Source organism: Carcharhinus amblyrhynchos, chromosome 10 (assembly GCF_965287045.1).
Source record: "Carcharhinus amblyrhynchos chromosome 10, sCarAmb.v2.hapA, whole genome shotgun sequence".
NCBI lineage: Eukaryota > Metazoa > Chordata > Chondrichthyes > Carcharhiniformes > Carcharhinidae > Carcharhinus > Carcharhinus amblyrhynchos.
In genome coordinates, this window is record NC_137333.1 from 64,154,662 (window position 1) to 64,177,144 (window position 22,483).

General features: G+C 38.5%; 1 protein-coding gene across 1 annotated transcript in view; it reads right to left on the reverse strand.

The window, feature by feature from the left end:
• The window catches only part of edar (ectodysplasin A receptor), a 67,327-nt gene extending 45,304 nt beyond the window's left edge, over positions 1-22,023 (reverse strand). The window contains exon 1 of the mRNA XM_080197906.1: positions 21,832-22,023. The gene's annotated coding sequence lies outside the window, so the exon portion shown is untranslated. The remainder of the gene's footprint in view (positions 1-21,831) is intronic.
• Between the last annotated feature and the right edge of the window lie 460 nt (positions 22,024-22,483).

Consider the following 22,483-nt stretch of genomic DNA (forward strand, 5'->3'; position numbering starts at 1 on the left):
TCTACAATGGTGACTATGATGGGGAGAATTTTAGTGTGTGTAATTGGCTGGGATGTTAAAATTTAAAAAAACTCAAACTCAAATCCAAGCTGTATTGAACTTGCCCAGTGACCAACCCGCTCTCAGATGTTTCATTCATTTAAGTATTTCAACAAGGCTGCGTGCCTCAGGTATTTTCCTCCATCTGTGTTTTATGCTGAATGGCCTGGTTACCTGTGCCTCAGGAAACCTGGCAGCTAAAGAGAAATGCAAATTGCTGAATCTAACAGGTAAGTAACTTACCCACACTGCATATGTGCCAAGAGCAGCAGGAGTGCTTTCCAGCAACCCACCAAGCTTATCTGTAAACTACTCTTGTGATCAGCCATTTCCTACCCACCCGTGTCCCTGCCCACCTCAGCACCCTCAGCCATGACCTTGGTGCTTTTCTTGATCTTTATTAGTGACTTAGACTTGGGCGTACAGGGCACAATTTCAAAATTTCCAGATGACATAAAGCTTGGATGTATTGTGAACTGTGAGGAGGATAATGGTGAACTTCAAGAGGACATAAACAGCTGATATAATGTGGCAGATGAAATTCAGTGCAGAAAAGTGCAAAAAGATTAATGTTGATAAGAAGAATAAGGAAAGGCAATACAAGGGTGCAATTCTAAATGAAATGCAGGAACAGAGGAACAAAAGAGAATATGTGTATTAATCAATGAAAATGACATAATAGGTTGAGAAAGTGGTCAATAAGGCAGAGTACAAAGGGAGAAAATAAACTCATTGGAAGAAGCGCCCAGATTGAAGGTCAATGATTAAATAATCAAAACTAACATGAAAAAAGTCAGATTTGCATTTATACAGTGCCTCTCACAACCACCAGATATCTCAAAGCACTTTACAACCAATTAAGTAGTTTTGAAGTGTAGTCACTGTTTTAATGTAGGAAATGCAGCAGATAATTTGCACACAGCAAACCTCCACAAATAGCAAGATAATGATCAGAAAATCTATTTTAGTGATTAGTGATCAAAGAGTTATTTCCAGGGTTGCTGTACAGTTTTTACTGGAAAGAGACATCTCAAACATAATCTTCACTATGCAAAAAATTGAAACAAAATGCAAAGAACAGTGCCAATCACTGTACATTGCCATGTTCAACATCAGAAAAGCTTTTGACTTTGTCAACCATGAAGGCTTATTGAGTAATTTCCTCAAATTTGCCTCCCTCAGAAATTTGTCGCCATTCTCTACCTAGTCCACAATAAATGCAAGCTGTGATCCCCGCCAATGGAATCACCACAAACCCTATCTTAGTGAAGACTAGGATGAGGCAAGGCAGTGTCATTGCACCAACCCATCTTCCTCGCTGACCCTTCTATTTTCTCATCTCCCCCCCACCCATCCCACCCCCACCGCACCACAAGTTCTCTGATTGCCCCCCAATACTCTTCTCCAACTTTTGGTCACCCCTTTCTTCAGACTCTACAATCCCCTTTCTCTTCTCTCTGCTCTGTGTACTGATGGCCCATTTGACAGTCAGCCAATTTTCAATCTTGCTGGTTGCAGCCAGGTAACAAAGGCAAACTATGTTAAGTCCGGCCATTAAATTCAACAGGGTCGGGAGGAACCTGTTCTTCTAGTATGCCGAATACGTAACAACCTGCTGAAACCCAGTTTCTCTCCACCTCCCCGGATCAGGACTGATGAATTAACTTGGGAATCAAGCAGGTGCTGGGAGGCTTCAAAGTGCTGGAAATCAAACACTTGGGCAAAAAAGCCGGCAGAGCGTGAAGCAGGCAGGCAACAGGATAGAACAGGCAAATGCTGATATATTTATTTTGTTTTCTTAGATTTAATTCTGAAAATGTTGTTAAGTTGACTCTGTGATTGCTTTGTGGGTGCTTCCCTCTAATTGACTCTAATTTTCACTTCTTTATGTGGGAAAGTATCCAACTTCTCCACGTGATTAAATGAATGGTGTCAAGATAATTTTCTGGTCAAAGAGCAGATCCTATCACTTTGTCTACAGGATGCTTGACCTCCAAAATGATGCAGCTTAAGTGAACAAAAAACTAAAAATGGTTGAATGTTCACTTTTGCCTAGTAATAGCTGAGGTAACAGACTCAAAATGGCATTAAAAGCTTTACTGCCATGTTGGCACTGATCTGGCCAACGCCATACTTAAAGGGACTTATGTTGGGGTCCCAAAGTGGCTGTCTGTTTCAGGCAGTGAATGCCATTTAATATGGAAGCAGTAATTCTAAAGCACAATTAGGGCCCCAAATGTTATTTTAGGTAAGAGATGATCAGAATAAAACTCTTTCTCAATTCACTCTCACCTGTTTTACACTATTGTATAAAGTCAAAATTACTTCATTATTTTCCATTACCGTACAGATACAATTAATTATTAGCATTGACTCATAGTTTTAACCCGGTGACCTTAAAAGAGCAAAACTGTTCAACAATTACACAATTCCCCACTCAATAAAAGGTGAGGGAGAGAGGTTCTTTTTTGTCCATTTTAACTCCAAAAACTGATGCAATGGCAAAGAGAATCAAGGTCCCAATCTCACACATCTTTCTCATTCACAGAATTCACACTTTGCCACTTTAAACTCAGCATTCATCATGTCTGCTTCAAATAAGTGCATGCCCAAAAGCGCTTTTCAGAAGTGCTGGCGTCCTATTAAACAACTGTATATGAGTCACAGAAATCATGAGCAGGAACAGCTTGGATAATGTAACTTCTACAATACTTGAAAGTAGCTGCTCTCAGGAATACTGGTTAGTTTATTTGTACTGCTAGAATGTTACTTTTCAGCTTTTGGTAATTTTTGGTTTGGGGATCAACAAACCAAAGAGTGTTTACAAGGTTATCTACTGATGACATAGGTGGAAGGATATACTTTTACATGGGGGTACCAAAGGTGGTGAATTGGGGACATCACTTGGCATATGGAGCTTAAAAGGTCACATGCAATCCACGTGTGAAGAATGCATAAGATGAAAGCCATCAATTCTCCTGTGATCAGTTCCAATATCCTAATGGAGCCAGAATGTGCCTCACCATCAGAAGGTGCATTCTAGCTTGAAGTGGTGCAGACAACCTAAAAGTGGTGCTAGCCTCAAAAGAACACAAACCGCTGAGGTGTGCAGTCAGCGGGACTGCATCTCACCATCATTATAACTACCAGGCGGCACCAAATTTGCATTCTGCCTGCATCACTCTGAGAACTACTGGGTGCAGGCTAATTGGGTGCTGTGATCCCCACACCCAATTCTTCAGGTTATTTAGGTTAGCTCCCTTGACTTTTGAGCTGACTTTGATGCAGGAGCTGGGTTTCACGTCAGGAAACATTTGTGATATAGTCCCTTCCCGTCATTCACGAATGACGGGAGTTAACTGTAATAGCAATCATTGAAACCATACTTCTTTTATTACTCTCAATGCCTGATTCCCAGTTAATGTACAATCCAATATGGTTTACATTGGAAACAATGAGTAGCTTCAGCAGAAAAGGTCAATTTAAACATATTATTGTGGTAAATCATGTTGAATACAGCATATTACCATTTTTGCAGTGTTAAACTATATAGTAATGCTTTCATGCTGTTGAGAACAGCAGAATTTTAAAGTGCAGAGCTGAAATTTTTCCTTTCTAAGTGTGCATTTAGCACTATGATGAGTTCAGTGCAATGGACACATGTTTACAGACATAAATATATGAAGTAGAGTGATAAATTAGAGATAGATACATAATTATTTTCATGTTCCATAACAAATAATGGAACTACATATAACCACATTCAAACTTAATATTTTCGTGGATTTCTAACAGATGAGACTTTTGGGGGTCGATTTTGACTGCCAGATGTCAATGTGGCTGAGTGAGTGGATAGCCCATCTGGGAGCAGGACATAGGGAAGTCCATTCATTTAATGATCAGGCTTCATAAACATGCCTGTCATATTCAATGGTTTAATTGGTCTATGCATGATTACGTTAGTATATTCACCAATTTAAGTTCACTGTACTCTATTGCTTAAGCCTGCAAGTAGAGCCAGAAAGCTGAAGTAAATTACACCTTAGAGATGATTCCAGAGATGGTGTGTTCTGGACTATGGTGCAGGCTGGGTTTTGATCCTCAAGAGAGTCAGGGTAGTCATAATTTAATGTATGTCTGGACTTCCAGCCAAAAATGCAAAATAAGGCTCAGATAACAGCCCAGAAATCTATTAACCTGTTGAAATATCTGAGCCCTAACATAAACACTGCACAGGTGACAGCCCTAACTCTCTGACTTATGTTGTCAATTGCAAAATATTTATTTGCACAAGCTGAAGAAGTTTCAAGTGCTTGCAGTTTCTCATATGAATACTTTAAATTCTGGGTTATTATAACGACTGGGTTATAGACATTTTTATTGACCTGTGGTTAAAAAGTTAAAAAATGGGAAGTTATCAATGACTAACTTGTTTTTTTAAAATACCTGTCATATTCCTGTCACTGAATGGTTCATTAGATCTATCTAGTGTATAGATGGTGAATGAGCATAGCAATGCCTGAGCTTAACATGCTGGTCATGAGGGGCCTTTAGGTTTTTTGGGTGGGGGGTATCTATTGACATGGGGACATGAAGGGCCATAGGGTTTTGGTGTGAGGCATCTCTTGCCACATGGAGGAATAAGGAGGACATACTTACTTAGGGCCTAAATTTCCATCTATTTTCACATGAAATTACCTAAAATGTGATAAATTAGGTACCTTTGCATTATTGGATAGCGAAGAAGAAAAATCAGCTGTGCACACTAGGTGTCAGGCCTGGCTATCCTATTTATACTGTCGGATAACCTGCCAACACTCAATACATAGATTCTCATATGTGGGTAGGTCATTTGATCAAGGTACTGGGAATTGCTGGGATTACACCTAAATTTTCCCCCATCCTACACTAGAGATATTGTTTGTTGGGTTGCAATGCATTGAGGAAAATTGAGTGGGGAGGAGCACATGTCTATGAGAGAGCAGGTCCAAATTTGCATCCATTAATTAAGATCAAGCCCCTTCATAATCTTGTGTATGTGTCTGCCAGATTGTTTTGTGTCTGTTATGCTCAGTTAATCCCATGTACCCAGGCACAAGGTCAAGAAATGTGAGGTAAGGAAGGGGAAGACAGTCTCCATGACACTTCTTCCCATGCTCTTGTAATCTGCCTACAGTATAGTTTATATAATCTAAATTGGGAGCTTGTTATTGTTCACCTGCTTGTATGGACAGATGAATAAAGCATAAAGAATTATCATATGTTCCAATCTTGAAAAGACAGGATTCATTTTGCAAGGGAACTTACATTGCATCTATTCAGAAAAAACATATTCTCCTTAGTTTTTCATCTGCACAAATAAATTGATGACTCTTGTTGCACATAGGATGTGGTTAATTTAAACAGCACTAATTTCTTCATTATCTATAGACAGAAAGATATTTTGGCTGGTTCCCCTCTCTATAAGTGGTAGTGTATTTTCCATCTCCCTCAGTTTTGATTTGATCCAATTTTCTATTATTAGCTGCACAGCAAACTCAAGATGGGATGAACTCAATGGGTTAATTTATTTGCACATATTCAAAATGTGAAAGAGGGTTCACAATGTCCTCCTCACCATCAGATAGCAAAGCGATGGATAGAGAAAGGAAAGATTTACAGTACAAAGGCCACAGAAGAAAGAAATATTAGCCACGATTCTCCCATTGCGACCCGCAACTTTTCTGTCAGGTTGAGGTGAGACGCGCATTGCCGGCCTTGAACCAGGATTTGCACATGCGCTGGGAATGCATGCGCATCTCCCAGAGCTGGTGAACAGTCGCCGGTCAAACCGTAGGAAGGCAGGTACGTAATTCAAATCTTTTAAAAATATATTTTAAATATATTTATTAGTTAATTATCAGGAATTCCAGGCTTCTTCCCTGCTGCCATCAGACTATTGAATGGACCCATGTCGCATTAGATTGATTTTTCTCTACATGCTAGCTATGACTGTAACAGTACATTCTGCACTGTCTCATTTCCATCTCTATGAATGGTATGCTTTGTCTAGCATGCAAGAAACAATACTTTTCACTATATTCTAATACATGTGACAATAAGCAATCAAATCAAACCAAACCATTTCAGTTTGAAAAATATTTGTTCACCACACGTTCTTTCTTCTTTCACTTAGTCGATTATGCACCTAATTTATTATCATTCAGTTAATCCCATGTACTTTAGTTTTAAATAATATGGGTCTTTATCAAATGCCTTTTGAAAATCCATACATAGAGCATCTACTGCATAAACTAACTGCCTTCATCAAAATAACAATCAGTTAGTCAGACAGAATTTGCCTTTAACAAATTCCTGTTGGTTGTCCCCTATTAACCTAAACCACATCCTGCCAGTTTGTGGAAATATGTGTGTGTGATAGGATCACACAATCTCACAGAAAAGTAATAGGCAAGTTTGTGCCCATCAAGTCTGCTGGCATTTTTCTTCGCATGAACTAGCTTGTCTTATCTCACTTTCCTGTATCTTTTTCATGTTTTTTAATGATTATCCTTCTTTTTCAAGTAACTTCTTGATTTACTTTTACAATAATTCTGCTTCAGTAATGGTTTGTGAACTACATTCCAAATTCTGAACTATATGCATCTCCAACTATCTGCACATCCTGACTGTCTATCTGTGTTCCACAGTTTTTCACAATCCTTGGAATCATAACTCTCAAAGTGGACTAGCAAATGTTGACATTGTCTTCTTGACTCCTACATTTAATTATCATATAGTATTATGTATTGATATAATAATTATATTATGGCTCCCTTGCTTTCTCCCTGTGTTATATTTAGTATGTTTATATATTTGTATAGTATATATAGGACATTAGTAAATACATCCATTTCTATATCTCTATTTACTGAAACCATCATTCATGCCTTCATCACCACCAGAGTTTACTACTCCAGGGGTGCCAGGAAGGAAATGTTGTGATGGAGAATAGAAAACATTGGTAAGACAAGGAAAACTGCAGGGTGAATAATTTCACAGTCAAGGGAAAAAGGAAGAGACGGGAAGGGAGGGGAAGATGGAAAGCTAGTAGAAGGCAGAGGATTGTCAGAGTTAACATGGTGGTATGGCTACCAACTTTTAGGCCCCTACTGCCCGGTTAACGCTCATTTTCCCACTTGGAAATTGCTCCCATGAAGCAAAACACCAATATGATACAACCAGAAAACAACATAAAACAAAGAATTGTGAAGAGGACGCAACTCTACAAAGAGATCACATAGAGGTAACATTCAGAAAGCACTATACACCTTATTGTGAATAACACTAAGAGACTCAGCAGTAAATATTATTTTTGCGTTGTCTCATTTATCATTTTTATGCTATTTGTGGTTTATCTGTAAATTTGACACCAATATGAACACTATTTAAATTTGATTATGAACTTATTATTTTAGCATAATAGGTCATTTGTTAGCAGTGGTATTTTTATCCATGGATTGTCACATGAATTATTGCTTTGTGTTATGATTTAAATGTGACTGCTTTGCAATGTTGTGCATTCTAGTATCATCATTAAATCTGAGCTCCATTCCAACTCGTGTGTACATCATATACTATCTAAAAACTATTTTACAAGTAGAGAATTATGGTGCTAGTTTGGTCTTCAAATTTTCTTCAATGACTTACTGTTTTAAGTGTTCCTATTGGCTTCCTTAGTGTTCACTTTGCCATCCAAAATTATTTTTTCCTAAAGTTGTACTTTTGTTCATCTCTGAACTCAATATGGTTGACTTTTAATTAGCCTCAGGGATGGGAAATAAATGCTGATTCAGCCAGTGAGGCCCACACTCCATGAACAAATAAAAAAAATCCATAATTAGAGATCATTACAGTCAATCTTTGCAGATTTCCACAACCACAATACCCAATGTGAGATGCAGAATTTACTCTGAGAAACTACAAGTGCCAAATCATTACTACAATTCCATAGAGCACATAAAGAAAGAAAAACTGACATTTATTTAGTGTTTCATAGTCTCAGAATTTCCCAAAGCAAAGATTAAATTTGGCACACCCAGTGGATAACATATGATTTATTGATGTTGTATTGGGAAATATAGGATCAGAAGTTGAAGAGCCAGCAGCCAGTTTGCTGACTGCCCTTAATGTCCTTGCAGTTTCTCTAGTTGAGAGGACAATCATGGCAGATGGCAACTTTGGGTCCTTGAAGAAGCTGAGGTACGGTCAATGATCATATTTCAAGGTAAAGGCCACTCAGACAACAAATTATTTTCTGTGATTGGACCTCACTTACTGTAGAAACTGTGAATGGGAGCTTGGTGATTTCAGTGCTGTCCAGCTGTTCTTGGTGTATGCTGGCATGACCCATTTATTTTAAAAACATCTACACGCCTTTCCTCCAAACTGGTAGTAAAGGCAGTGCCCACCATTCCACTATCTGCTTCTGTGAGTCTGTTTAGGCAGTTCATGGTAATTCTCTTTCTAATTCAGAAGGCTCTGGTCTCTTTTTAATACATGTGTGTAATCAAAGTTGATGATCCAGTGCAAAATTGTGAGAGGGCTGCATTATTGAAGATACTGTCCCTCAGATAAGATGTTGAACTGAGGATCTGTTTGCTTGTGTAGGTTAAGAGTAAAGCTTGTATGACAGCATTTAAGGGGTAAGGAGTTTGCCCAGAATTTTGTTAGCTTTCCTACCTTCAAGCAACATAAAAATAATTTTAAAATCAATTAATTGGTCACTGTAATGGCTCTTGAAATGGCCTCTAACATTTTTCGCAGGGTTTTCAGGTGCTCAACTGATTGCAATAAGATCAGGAGGGTAGGACAGGAGGAGGTTGGCAGGAAATTTGATGGCAATTTTGGAGAAGATTCAGCATCATCATTGAGATTAGCAGCAAGATTAATAGAAGTAAAAAGGGGATATACTAGGTGCAATACCTAGCTTTGGAGAGAGTGCAGAGAAGGTTCATCAAGGTGTTGTCTGGTCTTGAGAGTGTTGACTATGAGGAGAGGTTGAATAAACTAGGATTGTCTTCACTGGAAAGACAAAGGCTGAAAGGAGATCTTATAGAGGTCTACAAAATTGTGAGAGGCACAGACAGGGTGGAGTCAGAGACTTTTTCTGAAGCTGGAAGTGTCAATTAAAGGGGGGCACATGTTCAAGGTGAGAGGGGAAAATTTAAGGGAGATGTGCGGGGGACATTTTTCCACGCATAAAGTGGTGGGTGCCTGGAATGCACTGCCAGAGGAAGTGGTGGAGGCAGGCACATTAGCAACATTTAAGAGGCATCTGGATGGGTACAAGAATAGGGAGGAAATAGAGAGATATGGACCAAGTAACGACAGAAGTTTTTTTTTAGTTTAGTTAGGGCACCCCGGCCTATTCCTGTGCTGTATTTTTCTTTGTTCTAATAAAAAGCCCCAGCACAACATTATAGAGCACCATTGACCTTCAAACTATACACTGAATATACCTGGTCTAAGTGTACATGTGAAGAGTTACTAAATGATCACAATTCTATCCAGCCTAAGGGGGTGGTCTCCTGTTACTAAGGGTGAATTTGTAAGAAAATCTGGCAAAGATTCTTGATGACCATTTGTCTGCTTGACTCAATTATTAGGCACACTTTAAAATGGGCATCCATACTTAACACAGGCAGAAGGTTCTCTAAGTATGTGAACGAGGGTCCAAAGCTGGCAGTAATTTTTATGGAGAAAATGGGCAGAATGTGTAAAGTGCATGCTGATTCCAGTATTGTCTGGTGTTGAGTGATCTCAGTAAAAAGTCTGACAACACCAGGTTTTAGTCCAACCGATTTATTTGATAATAGACTCACAAGCTTTCAGGGTTAGTCCCTTCGTCAGGTGAATGGAGAGTTCTGGCCTCAGACCTATTATCAGAGTCTATTATCAAATAAATCGGTTGGACTAAAACCTGGTGTTGTCAGACTTTTTACTGTGTTTACGCCAGTCCAACGCCGGCATACCCACATGTTGAGTGATCTACCAGCCCTTAAAGGGATTGTTGGGGACCACTGAAGAGGAGTAAGTTTTTCTTTCTTACAGATAAAGCTCATGTCTCTCCTGCTCCCTAGAAACATCTTCTATCCTGTTGTCATGCATGTTCTCACTTCTCCCAGGATTGGACCCCTCGCAAACAAGCCCCACCAGGCATTTGGCTTCATACAGAAGCCTGCCAGCTTTCTACAGCAGCTTTATTTGGAAATGCCATTTGGTGACAGCAGGCCACATGTAAAGTTTAAATGATCCGAAAGTGGCTCAGGCCTCCAGACCGTGGCTTTTAGGGATAGTTTCAGTGAGATCTATTAAATAGTGCCAATTTTCAGCTTATGTTCAGTCAGCAGAAAGAAAAATACTTCAATGGTTAGTTATTACGTATTTGAAATATGACCATACTTCAACTTGTGGTTTTGCAGTTGAAGCTACTTAATGTGCTGGAATATACAACATTAATTCAAATGAGATTTAAAGTTTAATCCTCAATAATTATTCTGCTTTATTACTTTCCTATCAAAATTTGATCAGTACCAGATGGAAATAATAATGTAATGATCTTTCTATTACTGATTTCAAACACAGAAAATACAGGCTTTTGGGCAGAAAGCAAAGTTGTATGGTCAGTTTTGATTTACTGAGCAAAGAACTGCCCTCAACATGGCTATCCTTCTTCTGTAAGGGGAATTTCTGAACCTTGTTAGAAACAGCTGCAGAATGTTCTAAATAAAGTTTTAAAGTTTATTTATTAGTCACAGGCTTACATTAAAACTGCAATGAAGTTACAGTGAAATTCCCTTAGTCGCCACACTTTGGCGCCTTTTCAGGTCAATGCAGCTAACCAGCACATCTTTCAGACTGTGGGAGGAAACTGGAGCACCTGGAGGAAACCCACCCAGACACAGGGAGAATGTGCAAACTCCACACAGACAGTGACCCAGGCCAGGAGTCAAAACCAGGTCTCAAATAATTCTACTGTGAGGGGTGAAGACCTCATGCTGTAATTTTTAATAATAAGTATATTCTCGTGGCTATTTCTAAAATTTTTATACTGAACTTTTATACTTTAAATGGCTGAAACTGTCTGTCTGTGACTCCAGAACAAAAGAAACCACTTTGCGGTTATGGAAATCTTGCATCTCGTTATTACTGGGGAGATACTAATGATCATCTGAGGACTGCACAGCCAAAATTCAAATAGAATTGCAGTGAAGGCCCTTTGTATTTGATAACCCAAGCTGACTAATTGAGATGGAACATCTACTAAAGCCCCTCAAACATTCCTCTTAACTTGTAATCGCTAATACTTTATTCCCATGGAACACAAAGCCAATTTCCAAATATTGGATAAACATTTGGTTGAAGACATCATGGAGAGAGAAAACCATATGACACAAGTCTCTGGCTTGTTGACCAAGTAATATTGTCTTCTGGGCTGAAACGTTTAACCTGCTGTTTATTATCTAGCTGGCAGCCTCACAGAAAAGGAGCTCTGTTCAAGTTGAACACCTGGACCAATCTACACTGCTTCTGTTTGGAATTCTATGCCATCACCTACAAGACTGATTTATTACTGTGTGCACATCTCAACATCTGCAGTCAACACCATTGAAAAATGTTGTTCTACAACAGCAGTTTTCAGTCCACTGAACTCCGTGTAGTTCTCATTAGACTTTGATTCCTGACTCTAGAAACCACATGAAACAATGGGGCGATTCTCCCAAAAGTGCTGAATTGGCGGGAAAACTGTCCTAAATCTCGATTGTTTCGTCAGTTTGGCTTCTCACCTGAATCTCTGCACTCTGTGCACTGCAGAGGTCTCAGTCATGAATCTCATTAAAAACCCTGGGGGGGTGGGGTCTATTCGTGCCGAAGGCTGAAAGTTCTGGAATTCTGCGCATGCGCAGTGGCCCCAAACTGTCAGACTCCCCGATTGCTTCCCAGCCCGGTTGCTGGCCAGCCTGGGACCCCTGCAGTGCTGCTCGTCCAGCCATCCGCCCACCACCCCACCCCCACCACCACCATAGCCTGATCATGGCCTCCACAGCAATTCTCTGGCTAGCCCTGACCCCGCACCCCCCCCATCCCAGGGCGCCCTGATGCACAGCCCCAACCCACCCCCCTCACTCCAGCCAGCAATGGTGATTACCTGCCAAAATGAAGTACTCTTGGCAGGGTGGGAGATTGGTTGTTCTTGGTACGTTGTATCTTTTTCCCTACAGAAGAAGGTGGACGAGAATATGTCCTGCGTGAGTGGGCCCTTAACTATGCTGGCTGCTTTTCCGAGGCAACGGGAAGTGTAGACAGAGTCAATGGATGGGAGGCTGGTTTGCGTGATGGATTGGGCTACATTCACGATTTTTCAAAGTAGGGTCATCCACAGGTTTATATCAAGACCATTACTTTTCTTATTATGTCTAAATGACCTGGACTTTAGGCAGTTCAATTTTTAGTTTTGCAAAAAGTATAAAATTTAGTAACAAAGTAAATGGGGTAAATAGTAAGCAGGATAATAGCAGGCATCGGGGGAGATACACACACTGATGAAATGGAAGAATACATGAGAGCTGTGTGAAGTAATGCACTTTGGAAGAAACAACATGGATTGACAATATAGCTTAAGTAGTATTAAAGGGGCTGCAAAAGCAGAGGGATCTGGAAGTACATATTCACAAACCTTTGCAGGCAGCAGATCAAGTCAGTATGATGGTTAAGAAAACATATGGGAAACTTGACTTTGTTAATAAGGACATTGAGTACAAAACAAAGGAAGCCATGTTAAATTTACAACTTTATGATTATGTTTTTAGGTTGCAGCAGAAGTATTGGGGGAACTTTGGTTGCCATACCTTGGAAAGGATTTCAGGCCTTTGAAAGGGTGCCTAGAGGATTTGCCAGAATGATGCCAATGATGAGTGATTTCAAGAAGCTAACGTTGTTCTCCTTAGATGCAGAGAAGGTTAATGAAAAAATAATGGTGGTGTTTTCAATAAAGCAATTAATGAGAAATTGTGGCAAATGGATCGATAAACAAAGATTTAAAATAATTGATAGTGTGAGTAAATTGTTTTATTATTTTTTAATGTGATGTGGGAATCAATAGCTAGGCCAGCATATGTTATCTATCCCTGAGAAGGAGGTGAGTTGCCCTTTTGAGTTACTGATGTCTGTGGTGTACACTCAGTGTGGTTAGGGAGTTCCAGGATTTTGACTCAGCAGAAGTGGAAGAATCAAGACAGCATGGTATGTAGCTTGGAGGGGAACTTGCAGATGATTTCATTCCCAAGCATCTGCTGCCCTTGTTCTTCTAGAGATCATAGGGTTAGAAGGTGTTGACACAGGAAAGATAACAAATTTCTGCAGTGTATCTTTTATTTGGTACACGCTGTTGCTACTGTGTGTCGGTGATGGAGGGAGTGAACATTTAAGTTGGTGGAATGAGTGCCAATCAAGCAGGCTGCTTTGTCCTGGATGATTTGAGCTCTGATGAAGTGTCATCCAGACTCAAAACATTGGCTCTATTCTCTGTCCGCAGATGCTGTCAGATCTGCTGAGATCTGATGACCTCCATCATCTCCCCAAGGTTATGGGGGCGGAAAGTAGGATGCAGGACTAAACGGACTGCTCTTCTAAAGATTTGAAAGAGGGATAATGGGTCGAAAACCTCTTCTGCACTGTAATATTCTTTGATTCTTTGGCAAGTGTGAGGTGGTCCACTTTGGTAGGAAAAATGGTAGGAAGGACTATTACTTACGAGGCGAAAAACTGCAGCAGGCGACGGTGCAGAGGGACCTCGGGGTCCTTGTGCATGAGTCGCAAAAACCCAGCTTGCAGGTGCAGCAGGTGGTCAGGAAGGCTAATGGGATGCTGGCCTTCATAGCGAAGGGGATTGAATATAAAAGTAGGGAGGTCTTGCTGCAGCTGTATAGGGCATTGGTGAGGCCGCAACTGGAGTACTGTGTGCATTTTTGGGCGCCGCACCTGCACAAAGATATTTTGGCCTTGGAGGGAGTGCAGAGGAGGTTTACTAGGCTGATACAGGAGTTGAAAGGGTTGAGCTATGAGGAGAGGCTGAATAAACTGGGCTTGTACTCGTTAGAGTTTAGAAGAATGAGAGGAGATCTCATTGAAACGTATAAGATGATGAATGGGATGGATAGGATAGAGGTGGAAAGACTCTTCCCGCTCAAAAAAGACAATAGGACTAGGGGGCACAGCCTCAAGATAAAAGGGGGGCGGTTTAGAACGGAGTTGAGGAGGAACTTCTTCACTCAAAGGGTGGTGAATCTCTGGAATTCTCTGCCCGTTGAAGTGGTGGAGGCTGCCTCGCTAAATATTTTTAAGACGCGGGTTGATGGGTTTTTGATAGGAGAGGGGATTAAGGGTTATGGGGAGAGGGCGGGAAAGTGGAACTGAGCAGCGACAGATCAGCCATGATCTTATTGAATGGCGGGGCAGGCTCGAAGGGCTGGATGGCCTACTCCTGCTCCTATTTCTTATGTTCTTATTCCATGTCCATAGAGTTTTATCCCAATGCTAACCAAGTTGTGGTAGTTAACTTCAGTGTTACTATTACATTTTTGTTAATATATTGCAGTTGTACTTTCTTCCCTACCTGTCATGCTACTCTGTCTTATGAAGCCATTGCTTCTCTGACTCCTGTTGCACTGAATAAACTGCCAATTTCCAGTCCATAAAACATGAAAGTGTAAATGTATCTGTGTGAGCTCCAGGGCACAATATGCTTTTAAAAAAAACCAAAATTCTCTTCAAAATTTCTTTTGACACTGAACTTCTAAATTATCTAGTAAACTATGTTTTAAGCACCAGCATTGAAATCAGTAGTTTTTCCAGTGTCTGTGAAACCTAAAACTTTTGTATAGAACTAAGATTTTTTTAGCCCTAAAGGAAAAAACCTAAAATCGTTTGATGTCTGGAGAACCTTGAAGCTACATAGAAAAAGCTGTATGCTCTGCCAAGGTTGGGAGCTGTAATTAAAAGGCATTTCTTTAATGTGGTGCAGCAAAGTTGACAAGATTCAACAAACGGGTACCTGGATATTGTCAGTTTGATTTTTTTAAGAAAGAAATTTAATAAGCATGTCCAAGTTTCTATACAAAAATATTTGATTTTTGCTCATTTGAAATGTAAAATATTTGAATATTTATCTGCTATTCAATTCCTTTTACAGTTGTTTTACAAAACCAACAGTATTAATTTTGACAATATTGCTCATAAATTTTACCTGCAATATATTTTTTGAACCACATGTGTATAGTATAACAAATTCTTTGTACGTCTGTCTTTTGAAGTTAATAATTGAGGAAATGCATGAAGCACCATCACACATGAAAGAAATTGGTTTGTCTGTGTTATTTGTGATTATTATTAATTACAGACATGAGTAAGTATTCAAAGATTATTCTCCTCTTTTAAGTGTGCAAAATTAATTGTTAGATTTCTTCTTGAAATGAACCACAAATTCCAAACGGGACAGTTGTCTCAAAAAAAAGCCCTCAGTGCTTTAAATATGTCATAGGAAGTATGGATTTGGCCAAATTGCTCTAATGCAAGCCTCACCCTAATTATCAGACTCAGTGCATACACCCCCTAGACTTTCATCATTTTCCAGCCTGCAAATTTATGTACAAAGGTGCTTTCTTGCAAGTCTGGAATGTGTACGACTGTTTGAAGATGAGGAGATTGATGGTTTTGCAAACTGAGAGTTGGTTATGGTTGTTCAAACTATTTGCAGGGGCATGTCTTTTTCTATTCAATCACAGACTTGTTGCCTCTGGAAATAAATTATAAGACACCACAAACTGAAAGGCAAAGGCTTAGAGTATCTTTACACAATAATTAATTAGATCAAATGTTTACTCCACACAGAGAATGCCTATGAACAAGATCAATATTAAGTCATCATTATAATTGATAACATAAAAAAACTACAATAACCATTTACATGAATATCATACTGAAAAGATTATTAGTATCTGAATTAGAGTTCAAGTCAAAAGAATTTAGCCATTTCCAAAACCACAGAAAAATGCTCATAGGGCTATTCCACCCTAATTATGATAAGAAGCTGAAATATTTGTCACTTTGAAATAATTATTTTTGAATAACTAATGTAAAGAATTATTTCTGACTTTTATTAGGATTTTAAAAATTATTTGGATTTCTCAGAACGTTATTGTACAATATTTTCAGTTTATAAAATAGAATGCTTAATATTTCCAACAGATTTCTGGATCAAGCTCTTGAATCATTTAAGGATGAATAAGGTGCTGTAATAAAGGAACTTTGGAAGGATGAACAATGTAAGTAGTACGTTCTAGTAGGCAGAATGCCCTCTTTCTCCTGAAAAGAACTTTATAAAACCAAATAAAAACTCCAAAGTTTGTGTTCTTGATATTGTTTACCATATTAACTAATTATTTGGATTACTTGTAAAATAATTTCTTGAATATAATTTATTCTATCCATGATTATTTTGTTTTCTCCCCATTATTTCTCCATTATTACTTAGAGTCAGAAGGGTAAAATTAAAGTAACAGTTTGATCAATTGCCAGCTGTAACTTTGGCAGCCAATGATTAAAATCTTGGTGAAATAAAGAGAAATCAGGAAAAATTCCGATAGCCATTTATGGCATGGAACTTTACTAATATAGGATGCTCCTTATCCCCCAAAACTCAGCATGATATTTATTTAATCCCATCATCCCCTCCTTTTCCCATTTCTCTTTAATGTTGTTATTTTCAAACAGTTGTCCTATATCCTCTGCCTAAATCTTTTTTTTTCCACAGAGAGGGAGACTTTATACATAAAAAAGAACATTTTTATAAAGTAAAATGTCTTGTTCTTATATATTTTACATTTATTTATATCTTTTCCTGGGTAGTATAATATAATTTTGGTCTTTTAGAAATAATAAAAGCTTTGAGTACACTTAATCTTTTACTTGCTTCCATATCAAACCTAGGCTCTGTTTGGCTGAAAACTTGATCCAAGTGAATTTCAATCGTCTGAAGATGCAGCCAAATCTATCCTTTTACAAGGATACAAATCTATCCTTTTACAATAAGATAATGAAAGGGATGGATAGGGTAGAGGTAGAGAGATTCTTCCCACTCAGAAAGGACAGCAGGACTAGAGGGCACAGCCTCAAGATAAGGGGGGGGGGCAGTTTAGAATGGAGTTGAGGAGGAACTTCTTCACTCAAAGGGTGGTGAATCTCTGGAATTCTCTGCCCATTGAAGTGGTGGAGGCTACCGCACTAAATATATTTAAGTCACGGGTTGATAGGTTTTTGACAGACAAAGGAATTAAGGGTTATGGGGAGAAAGCGGGAAAGTGGAACTGATCCACTTCAGATCAGCCATGATCTTATTGAATGGCGGGGCAAGCTCGAAGGGTTAGATGGCCTACTCCTGCTCCTATTTCTTATGTTCTTATGGATACCATGGATAATTGCCACCCTCTGACAGTCCACCAAGTTCTGATGATTTATTAATGAGCCTTGACTGTGAATAGTAGCCATATAATGCAATATAATGCAGCAGACTTCAAACCTGTTCTCACCTGTTGTACGCACACATGATTTCCTCCAAAAGGTTTGCTGATCAAGGATACTATTTTCCCATTCTAACCTGGAAACACTGAAGTGAGCCATTATGCTGCTAACGGCTGAGATCTGTTAATTTAGTACAGGCAAGTGATCAAAATGGTGACTCTCCAGAGGGCAGTGAATTTTGAGGGTATCTTTGTGACTGAAGTAAAAATAGTTCCATTTCATTGACAAAGTTAAGAAACAGTACTGGCAAAATTCAACTGCCTGATTGGCACCACATCTACAGACATCCACTCCCTCTACCACTGATGCTCAGTTGCAGCAGTGTGCACGATTTACAAGATGCACTGCAGCAATTCACCAAAGATCCTCAGACAGTACCTTTCAAAGACATGACTACTTTCACCTAGAAGGACAAGGGCAGCAGATACATGGGAACACCACCACCTGCAAGTTTCTCTCCAAGCCACTCACCATCCTAACTTGGAAATATATTTCCGTTCCTTCACAGTCACTGGATCAAAATCCTCCCTAATGATCTGTTGACAACAACACATGGACTGCAATGATTCAAGAAGGTGGCTCACCATTACCTTCTCAAGGGCAACAAGTGATGGGCAATAAATGCTGGCCAGCTTGCACTTATTGCCCATCTCATAAGCAGGGATCTTGCTTGTGAGAAACTACAAAAAATAACCTGAAGGAATCTTTCATTATAGACTGTCCAAATAAACTACAGGAATAGATCTACAAAGCAACAGGAATAATTTTACATTAATGAGGAAAGATGCGTTGTCAAGTGCCAAACTCCAGGAGGTGCAATGTGTGGCCAAATTGAAGGCAATGTTCAAGTCATGTGACAACGATTCTATTAAAAATGTCACAGCTTTGTTTCTAATGAAAGATAATTTCCTACTTTTTGACTAATTGAATACAATAATGCCTAAAACCTTATGAAAAATGTGTTAATTTGTGACTGTGACTTGTCACCCACAGAATAAGAGAATAATAAAAATATTTAACAAATGATGAACATCGCCACTCGCTTGTGGATTGAGCAAACAAATTGGAATTCTGGGATTATTATCAATGTTTTGGGGAACACATTTTGCAATTCTGTCACAGATTTATTTTGACTGAAAATAATCTCTTTCAATTTTACTTACATAAGATGCCAAGATTTGATATTGTTTTAGAGTTTACATATTCTGTGACTTGCCCTATTTCTCTGAAAACTCTCTTAACAACTAAATATGAAAACTCAATTGGCTCTAACCAGTAAAAAGGGACAGCAATGTCTAAAATTCCCTTTTCCCATATAGAAATTTATTTTCTGTCCTCAACCTTTCAGGCTGCTCAGGCACCCCCGAATCAGCAGATCACAATTTGAAGCTTTAGTTTCAACTGCATATAAATCAGTATGCAGTCATTTGCTTAGCTGAATGGGTCTACCTTCGGGATATACTTGAAAGTTTGTTTTTTCTCAGATTTCTCTCCCAAAGTCAGTCTCAGGTAAATGCTTATATTGAGGTGACATTGAAGATATTACAGAAATGCCAGTGATCCTGATTATTCCACCCTCACAGCTCAGTGGGATGGATGATCAACTGGGAATCAATTGGAAATTGTATTGGCAAAAAAAGGGCAAGAAAAAGGCTATTTTCATTTTTAAAGCACACAGAATATGTACAGTACCTCCTCCTAGTCTTCAAAATACAGTCCTAAAGATGCCTACGGGCAGATGTGTTGAGAGTTTTGCAACTTTATTGCTGTGGTTTTGAAGTATTTTGATTACTCTGCTTAGAAAGTTCAGACTATTTCTTTGTTGGAAACTGATCTACTCCTTCTATAAATCATACTTCACTTACTCCAGTTGCTTCTATGAAGGAGAATGAATGAAATAAGGATGTGAAGATTTCTTAATTTAGACTTATACAACTCAAGGTGTGTTAAATTTAAAGCAAAGAGTAATGAGCCATGTTTTTTTTCTCTGTCCTTTCATAATTATGTAGTTGTCACTTTTGTTAAAGTAACATTTTCAGAAACTGAAACTAAAAATCACTTTGGTGTGCAGTTCTGAAATGCAATCTTTTTAGGATATCTAATTAGAGTTTTAAAACATTAGAGGAACCTATAAGGAACTTGCATTCAGTTTTAATATGGATCCAAGAAAAAGATTTGAAATGCTGAAAATCCTGGCGTGGGTTGTAATAAATGCAGGTGTAAAGTAAGTAACTTTAATAATAACATTTGTAATATCATCCATAAATTCAGATTTAATACAAGTTATTGTGAGAATTTAAATTGGTCATAGAAAGGTTTTTTTCTGCTTTCTATTACCCTTCTGGAGCTGATTACACTTGGGTGCTGCATCTCAAAATAAAGACATAGTAACTTGGTACTTATTAAGGGTGAGGGGGCAGGGGGAGTACAACTGGTATACTGTTTAACAATAATTCACAAATGTTTTGTCTTGATTTATGTTTTGTAGTGAACATCATGTCTCAGATTTTCTTCTCTAGTTTCTCTACTTCTAAACATTCCAAGACTTCCAAAAGTTTTGCTTCTTCAAATCTGAAACTTCAGCAATAAAGGCCCAAATAATTGAATTTAGTTGTCTTTAGTTGTATCTGAAGTGGTTCACTTCAGATCAGCCATGACCTTATTGAATGGCGGAGCAGGCTCGAAGGGCTAGATGGCCTACTCCTGCTCCTATTTCTTATGTTCTTATGTTGTATCCTTATATTCAGAACACAACTTTTTAAAGAAAGGTAATTGTCTTTATTCCAATTTTTTGCCCTACTTTTAATTGCTTCAAATCATGCATCAACTATAAGTTAGACTTGTTCTCAGACTTCCTCTAAGTTACTCTCAAACAACCAATGAGAGTCATATGTGAAAGAAACTACCCTGTGATTTTTTTTTCCTCCCCAAATCCCAACTGAATAGGAAGAACCTTGTTTCTGATTGGCACCTCTCAAAAGTGACATGGCTGAAATAAGGCTAAAAAATAAAATTCTCATCCTGACAATTTATACCAGTTAAATTTTAGCTCAATTTTAAAAGTGCTATTGTAACAATATAATTTAAAATCGAAGAAAAGTGAATGGTGAAAACACTTAGAAAGTGGGTAACTGAGAAAAAGTTACCATTCATAAATTGAAATGCATATAATGGCTTGTAAACATGCAATTGGCCTCATTTCATATTCAGATAAAAATTAAAAATGCTTTGTAAAAAATGTGAACTTTGTTTTTGATGCTATCACATGAACATGATACAATTCAATCACTAATCAATTGGTCTAATCAAACTTCGATATATTTTTATGTTTTAATGTACCATTCTCTTATTTAATAGCTTGACAACTGTCTTCTTGGTCTGCAAACTTCTGTTTCAGACTTGGAGGAAAAATTTGGTCAGATGGATTTTTTTGTTGTATCAGGTGGAATAATGGCAATGCCTCTGCTTCTTTAGCAGTCTAATGTGTCTCTATCCCCAAGGCATTAATTTATTTAATGTTCAGGTAGCGGCATATTCCAAGCTCAGGTGGGTGTTTCTGGCGGTTTCTTCTAAGTCTACATGCTAATGGCTTTCAAACTTGAAGTCAAATCATGTTGACACAAATGAAAATTATCTAATTTAATCAAAGCTTGTTTAAAATAATCATTGTCCTTGCAAAGAGCACATGTTTAATTTTACCCTTTGAGTAATTTAAGATTTATTTAGAATATGCATCAATTAAAATGTAAGTATCAAACATGCACTGGATTCTGCATAAAATGATGCATTCCATAGAACCACAACATATTTTTGCATATCTTAAGGATGAGATTAACATAGAATATTAGGATATTTAGAGGGTTAAACGTATTTTTTCTGAGAATAATTGTAAACTAAAGTAACAAACTTTGGACGCTGTTTTAAAACGATAATTACAATGGTAATGGACGCCAAACACTTTCTCCATTCAGGATTTCAAATAAAATAAGCCTGCATGTTCTGAAGTAACTAGAGAGGAATAGATTATACCGACAGCTGCCGATTTAACGCAACATACATTTGTTAAAGTAACGTCTCCGTATCTATTAAAAACAGTCCAATTCTTAGCACTCAGATTGCGAAAGGACCCACACTTGTATGAATCTAATTCCATGCAAAAGCAAGGAAGCTTACCTGGGATAGCACTTTGAGGCCGGCAGCAACAAACTTTTCAACCCCAGTCGCATCAAGCAACAAAGATTAGAATGAAGGAAATGTTGGGATATTGTGAATAATGTTTGATAGCTGTATTCGGCAATTAGCCTCTGTCCGTTGCTAATTGTCACTTTCGCTAATCCATCTCTGCGCTGCGGCAGACTTTCAGCTTCTCTCTCAGTCTCTTCAACTTTCAGTGCACTCACTCCTCCTCCTCCTCCTGACGTCAGGGTGCAACATCTGGAGACTCATCTTCAACAGCTGGAGAGCAGCGACTAACCCGCGCCCTCTGTAGGCCTAGGAGCTAATGGTGCGGCAAACCAGCTCAAATCAGGACAACATAGAGTGCATGGATTATTTTGCCCAGTAGAAAGCATAACTAAAGAAAATATGGGAAAGAGTGTGGGTGAAACTTAAATATTTACCCCCAGTCTACTATTAATTTCCCCGAGCACAGCTAATTCCTCTGGCTGTCTTTATACCATCCATTTACCTCCTGTTCTTTCTGTCTTTTACTTTGTATCTTCCCCTATCCCCTATCTTACACACTTCATTGTTATATTTGTATTTCTTTGTCCAGAATAATTTCTGTCAGACTGTTTCTACAGTATTCCTTTCCCTTCTTTCCTAA